We start from the raw sequence: 7388 nt of genomic DNA, 5'->3' as shown, positions 1-7388 counted from the left end.
ATTAAGACGTGAAATTGGAGGATACCTAGTTGGTTTCTTCACCAGAATCCAGGTTAGTGCTGGCCGACGGAGCTTTGTTCATAATGTAATGAAGCCTGTACACAACAGATGCGAAAAAATATGAGTGACAATCAGAAGATTAAAACTTTGAAATCGGAAGACACATAGCTAGTTTCCCCACACAGCACCCAAATTAGTGCTGTCCTACACCGCCTTGTTGATAATGTAACAAAGAAGAAACATTCCATCCTCAACAACGAACAGGCTGGACATACTAAGCCAACTCCTACATTCGGAAACGGCTCGGTTTACCGAAAGGCTTCTCTGAAACGGGCTTGTTCGAGGCAACCGCGCTGCAGCTGCCGATCCAGTCCATAATCTTGAGCTACAAGCAGGAGAAGGTCAGGTTCGTTCTTGAGTTAAAATAATCCTCAGATCGTACTGTGAGAATTGCACTTGTGGTGCTATCGGCAGGCTTCAACATCAGGAAATAATTGGCAAGGTGCAAGAAAGGAGAGTGGGGCTTGGCTGGGAAGAGCCTCCACGACTCTGGTCCAAGGCCACAAAGAGGGAACGAAAAGCTTGGTTGTGGAAGAGGTTTCAAGATCAAAGCAGGAGCAGTCCACCATCAAGGCCGTGTCACAGGGTGGCCAAAGGAGATGGACCACTTGGGAAGGGGAGTCCTCTCAGCTGGGCTTACCTGTGGAAGATCCCGCAAGCCAGACAGCTTTCTGATCAGGTCAACTTATCCACAGAAAGCTCCGCCAGTGATTTGACAAGGAAGGGAGCTGTCCCTCTTGCAGCGCACCAAACGCAAGCCTACAGCACCTACTGTCAGGCTGCAAAAGAGCACTGACACAGGCACGCTATAGACGGCGCCAGTCCTGACGAAGCTGGCCGAAGTTCTCGAGACCAGCAGAAAAGAGTTCCAACAACCAGTCTGCAGCCAAACAGCTCCCTGTTAGGTTTGTGAGGAAAGGGGAGAGAAGCGGAGACACCAGCCCTCCTGTTCCAGTTTCAGGCAAGGGACTGGAACATGAGGGCTGGTGTCTCCACTGCACAGCTGAACTTTCCCCATGAAATCACCACCACTCCACGTCAATTAGGTTTCACATGGAATATGTCTCCTCATGAGAGACTGAAGGCTTAATTCAGTGCTTTAAACCGCTCGGCCACACTACCTACCTAGAATCCTCAACTTCAATTTAAAATGCAGAAGCCATAGTCATATAAACACCAAGGATCAGGAACAACACTTTTTTTCAATCTTTGTTGAACTTAAGTGTCGGTCGTTGCCTGTACAGATAGACTTCTCACCTCATGGTGTTCAGTATGGACAATCCGTGTCGAGCACAGAAGTGTCTAGTAGGGTCACCCATGGCAAAAGGGTCCTAGGTGAGAGGCCAGATAAAGCACGGCTCACAAAAACCCCTAATGATAAGAAACAAAATTGGATTTGGTTTTCCCTCGCCTGGACGCGGATCACCGGGGCCCCCCTCAATCCGTATTTGAGACTCACAATGGCTTGATCCTTCAAAAATCTCTTCAGAAACATTTTACAGTGAACTCAATCTTAAAAACATAATATATTTATACATGTTTAATATTTTTATATTTTAATCCATTATATAATATATTAGACTCATCTTTAAAATGGGAGCTTAAGATCAGGGGATGCTTTTGAGAATAATTGTCAATTTGTTTTGTATGTGTGAAGCCCTTTGAGACTGCTTAATTGTTAGATCAGGGACTAGTTGTTTTTTAAACCATAGCATATGATCGCATCCACGTTAGTGCTGCCCGACTGAGCTTTGATCATAAACTAATGAAGCCTGGAACCGAATGCTTGTTTGCCAATTGGAGGACATCATGAGTAACCAGTGTTATGCAGCAGAGTGGCGCAGCGGAAGCGTGCTGGGCCCATAACCCAGAGGTCGATGGATCGAAACCATCCTCTGCTATTTGGACCTTAGTGAAGTTTGCAAAGCTTCGGACATTCTCTTAAGTCATACTTTTGAGAAGAAGTGCTGTGGGGATAATATTTTCCACACGTTGGCTGTGCTGCGTGGAGGTTGATCCATCCTCAATGCATACAGATTGCGAGGCATGTATGTGACTTCTTTCACCATTCTCAGTCCAAATACACAATGTCCTTACCTATTACAGTGATCCCTCGCTACTTCGCATTTCGTTTATCGCGGGTTCACTATATCGCGGAGTTTTTTTTCCAAATTAAAAAATCATTTAAAAGACCTTCTGCAGTTTCTACATCTGTGTCAGGTTTATTTCGCTGACTGAATAACTATTAAGAAGAGCAACAGCAAACAAACCACAAGTGAGACAGTATATTAAGTCTTTTCTCGCGAGGAGTGCAGTACAGATAGCTTAATACAATCTCTACACACACTGAATATCTGTAGGCACTCCCGCTCTTTTTATTTGGATTTGCCCTACCCACAGTGTGAGACATAAGCCACTAAAAGGGGAGGAGGAAAGCATGTGGGCTTTGTCTCGTAAGCAAAAATCACTAGGTGTTTACATACTGATAAGAACATCTGGGAAGAGTTTGAGTGGACTGGATACAGAAGAAAAAACCTTTGACCTCTAGTTAAAACATAGCAAGGGAAGTTTTACGACATTGTGTAGGATGCAACAAGCTAAGTTATTTATTACTGGTTATATACATTCCAACCTAATCCTACGATCAAGATAGTTGCGAAACCCTGACTTTAATGGTCACTTGGAGGTTCATCTGGGGTGCAGGACAGCAATGAGGCATGTTGTCTAACAAAGTGGTCTTTGTTAGAAAGGAACTGTCCTTCTGTGGTACATCATAAAAACAGCAAGGCCAAACAGCAAGCATATATTGCAGTAATATTGCGGTAAGGCATTGATTAGAAAACGCATGATAACATATATATACATTTTTCTAACAATCTGTTAAAATAAGATAAGAGGAACTTTATTAATCTCACGTGTGAGAAACTGCATGTAACAACAGCTCGATTTACAGGAAGGTACAAGTTAGGGGATAAAGGTGCAAAAAGAGACTTCTGGACCGTAGTCCTCCGGCATAAAAAATAGAATACAATATAAAAAGAAAAATATGGAAAAATAACAGCAATTGTAGTAAAACTAAAAATATAAGCTATGAATATTTACAAAAAGAAGATAAAATAGTGGTAAAGTGTCGTAAAGTGTATGAAGAGTATGAAGTTTAGTAATGCTAATAACAAAAAGAAATAGTGCACGGGTTATCGAAGTGAAATAGATCCATGCATTGTGTGGCAGAGGATATTGCACATTGGGCTTAAATTGCACATTGGGGTTAAGAATTGCACGTTACGGGGAAAAGTATTTCACAGAAGGATGTGTTTAGAGGTTGTCATTGTACAGCCTAATTGCGGTGGGGATGAAGGAGCTGCGGTAGCGTTCCTTCTTACACGGGGGGAGTCTGAGTCTCTGACTGAAGGGGCTGCTCAAGTTCTCCAAGGTCAGATGCAGTGGGTGAGAGGGGTTGTTCCTGATGGATGTTAGCCTGGCTAGCACCCTCCTCTCACCCACCTCCTCAACAGTGTCAAGAGGGCAGCCTACCACAGAGCTGGCCCTCTTAACCAGTTTCTTGAGCCTCTTCCTATCCCTCTCTGTGCTGCTCGGAGCCCAACAGACCACAGCGTAGAGGATAGCAGAGGCTACCACTTCTGAGTCCTGATACTTTACACAGCTGCACTGACAGGAGTTGGGCAAGAAGAAAACACCTGAATTGATGCATAAGTGGCAGTGGTGGGATTTGAACCCACGCCTCAGGAGAGACTGGAGCCTAAATCCAGCGGCTTAGACCGCTCGGCCACACTACCGACCTTCTGCAGTTTCTACATTTATTGATCATTCTATTAAGACGTGAAATTGGAGGATACCTAGTTGGTTTCTTCACCAGCATCCAGGTTAGTGCTGGCCGACGGAGCTTTGTTCATTATGTAATGAAGCCTGTACACAACAGATGCGAAACAATATGAGTGACAATCAGAAGATTAAAACTTTGAAATCGGAAGACACATAGCTAGTTTCCCCACACAGCACCCAAATTAGTGCTTTCCTAAACCGCCTTGTTGATAATGTAACAAAGAAGAAACATTCCATCCTCAACAACGAACAGGCTGGACATACTAAGCCAACTCCTACATTCGGAAATGCCTCGGTTTACCGAAAGGCTTCTCTGACACGGGCTTGTTCGGGGCAACTGCGCTGCAACTGCCGATCCAGTCCATAACCTTGGACTACAAGCAGGAGAAGGCAGGAAGGGAGCTGTCCCTTGTGCAGCGCACCTAACGCAAGCCTACAGCACCTACTGTCAGGCTGCAAAAGAGCACTGACACAGGCACGCTATAGACGACGCCAGTCCTGACGAAGCTTGCCGAAGTTCTCAAGACCAGCAGAAAAGAGTTCCAACAACCAGTCTGCAGCCAAACAGCTCCCTGTTAGGTTTGTGAGGAAAGGGGAGAGAAGCAGAGACACCAGCCCTCCTGTTCCAGTTCCAGGCAAGGGACTGGAACATGAGGGCTGGTGTCTCCGCTGCACAGCTGAACTTTCCCCATGAAATCACCACCACTCCACATCAATTAGGTTTCACATGGAATATGTCTCCTCATGAGAGACTGAAGGCTTAATTCAGTGCTTTAAACCGCTCGGCCACACTACCTACCTAGAATCCTCAACTTCAATTTAAAATGCAGAAGCCATAGTCAAGGATCAAGAACAACACTTTTTTTCAATCTTTGTTGAACTTAAGTGTCGGTCGTTGCCCGTACAGATAGACTTCTCACCTCATGGTGTTCAGTATGGACAATCCGTGTCGAGCACAGAAGTGTCTAGTAGGGTCACCCATGGCAAATGGGTCCTAGGTGAGGGGCCAGATAAAGCACGGCTCACAAAAACTCCTAATGATAAGAAACAAAATTGGATTTGGTTTTCCCTCGCCTGGACGCGGATCACCGGGGCCCCCCTCAATCCGTATTTGAGACTCACAATGGCTTGATCCTTCAAAAATCTCTTCAGAAACATTTTACAGTGAACTCAATCTTAAAAACATAATATATTTATACAATTTTTATATTTTAACCCATTATATATTATATTAGACTCAACTTTAAAATGGGAGCTTAAGATCAGGGGATGCTTTGAGAATAATTGTCAATTTGTTTTGTATGTGTGAAGCCCTTTGAGACTGCTTGTGATTTAGGGCTATATAAATAAACTTGACTTGACTTAATTGTTAGATCAGGGACTAGTTGTTTTTTAAACCATAGCATTTGATAGCATCCAGGTTAGTGCTGCCCGACTGAGCTTTGATCATAAACTAATGAAGCCTGGAACCGAATGCTTGTTTGCCAATTGGAGGACATCATGAGTAACCTGTGTTATGCAGCAGAGTGGCGCAGCGGAAGCGTGCTGGGCCCATAACCCAGAGGTCGATGGATCGAAACCATCCTCTGCTATTTGGACCTTAGTGAAGTTTGCAAAGCTTTGGACATTCTCTTAAGTCATACTTTTGAGAAGAAGTGCTGTGGGGATAATATTTTCCACACGTTGGCTGTGCTGCGTGGAGGGTGATCCATCCTCAATGCATACAGATTGCGAGGCATGTATGTGACTTCTTTCACCATTCTCAGTCCAAATACACAATGTCCTTACCTATTACATTGATCCCTCGCTACTTAGCATTTCGTTTATCGCGGGTTCACTATATCGCGGAGTTTTTTTTCCAAATTAAAAAATCATTTAAAAGACCTTCTGCAGTTTCTACATCTGTTAAGATAAGATAAGAGGAACTTTATTAATCTCACGTGTGAGAAACTGCATGTAACAACAGCTCGATTCACAGGAAGGTACAAGTTGGGGGATAAAGGTGCAAAAAGAGACTTCTGGACCGTAGTCCTCCTTTCATAAAAAATAGAATACAATATAAAAAGAAAAATATGGAAAAATAACAGCAATTGTAGTAAAACTAAAAATATAAGCTATGAATATTTGCAAAAAGAAGATAAAATAGTGGTAAAGTGTCGTAAAGTGTATGAAGAGTATGAAGTTTAGTAATGCTAATAACAAAAATAAATAGTGCACGGGTTATCGAAGTGAAATAGATCCATGCATTGTGTGGCAGAGGATATTGCACATCGGGCTTAAATTGCACATTGGGGTTAAGAATTGCACGTTACGGGGAAAAGTATTGCACAGAAGGATGTGTTTACAGGTTGTCATTGTACAGCCTAATTGTGGTGGGGATGAAGGAGCTGCGGTAGCGTTCCTTCTTACACGGGGGGAGTCTGAGTCTCTGACTGAAGGGGCTGCTCAAGTTCTCCAAGGTCAGATGCAGTGGGTGAGAGGGGTTGTTCCTGATGGATGCTAGCCTGGCTAGCACCCTCCTCTCGCCCACCTCCTCAACAGTGTCAAGAGGGCAGCCCACCACAGAGCTCGCCCTCGTAACCAGTTTGTTGAGCCTCTTCCTATCCCTCTCTGTGCTGCTCGGAGCACAACAGACCACAGCGTAGAGGATAGCAGAGGCTACCACTTCTGAGTCCTGATACTTTACAAAGCTGCACTGACAGGAGTTGGGCAAGAAGAAAACACCTGAATTGATGCATAAGTGGCAGTGGTGGGATTTGAACCCACGCCTCATGAGAGACTGGAGCCTTAATCCAGCGCCTTAGACCGCTCGGCCACACTACCGACCTTCTGCAGTTTCTCCATTTGTTGATCATTCTATTAAGACGTGAAATTGGAGGATACCTAGTTGGTTTCTTCACCAGCATCCAGGTTAGTGCTGGCCGACGGAGCTTTGTTCATAATGTAATGAAGCCTGTACACAACAGATGCGAAACAATATGAGTGACAATCAGAAGATTAAAACTTTGAAATCGGAAGACACATAGCTAGTTTCCCCACACAGCACCCAAATTAGTGCTGTCCTACACCGCCTTGTTGATAATGTAACAAAGAAGAAACATTCCATCCTCAACAACGAACAGGCTGGACATACGAAGCCAACTCCTACATTGGGAAACGGCTCGGTTTACCGAAAGGCTTCTCTGAAACGGGCTTGTTCGAGGCAACCGCGCTGCAACTGCCGATCCAGTCCATAATCTTGAGCTACAAGCAGGAGAAGGTCAGGTTCGTTCTTGAGTTAAAAGAATCCTCAGATCGTACTGTGAGAATTGCACTTGTGGTGCTATCGGCAGGCTTCAACATCAGGAAATAATTGGCAAGGTGCAAGAAAGGAGAGTGGGGCTTGGCTGGGAAGAGCCTCCACGACTCTGGTCCAAGGCCACAAAGAGGGAACGAAAAGCTTGGTTGTGGAAGAGGTTTCAAGATCAAAGCAGGAGCAGTCCACC

The 7388-nt window shown here is 44.5% G+C and overlaps 2 non-coding genes across 2 annotated transcripts; both read right to left on the bottom strand.

Annotated features, from left to right (window-relative positions):
* Nucleotides 1–3775: 3775 nt before the first annotated feature.
* On the bottom strand, nucleotides 3776–3857 carry trnal-uag (transfer RNA leucine (anticodon UAG)). Its single transcript has one exon. It is a non-coding gene; the product is annotated as a tRNA-Leu (tRNA).
* A 2787-nt stretch (nucleotides 3858–6644) lies between these two features.
* On the bottom strand, nucleotides 6645–6726 carry trnal-aag (transfer RNA leucine (anticodon AAG)). Its single transcript has one exon. It is a non-coding gene; the product is annotated as a tRNA-Leu (tRNA).
* Between the last annotated feature and the right edge of the window lie 662 nt (nucleotides 6727–7388).

Source organism: Syngnathus typhle, linkage group LG4 (genome assembly GCF_033458585.1).
Source record: "Syngnathus typhle isolate RoL2023-S1 ecotype Sweden linkage group LG4, RoL_Styp_1.0, whole genome shotgun sequence".
Lineage (NCBI taxonomy): Eukaryota > Metazoa > Chordata > Actinopteri > Syngnathiformes > Syngnathidae > Syngnathus > Syngnathus typhle.
This window is presented reverse-complemented; position numbering and strand designations above follow the sequence as displayed.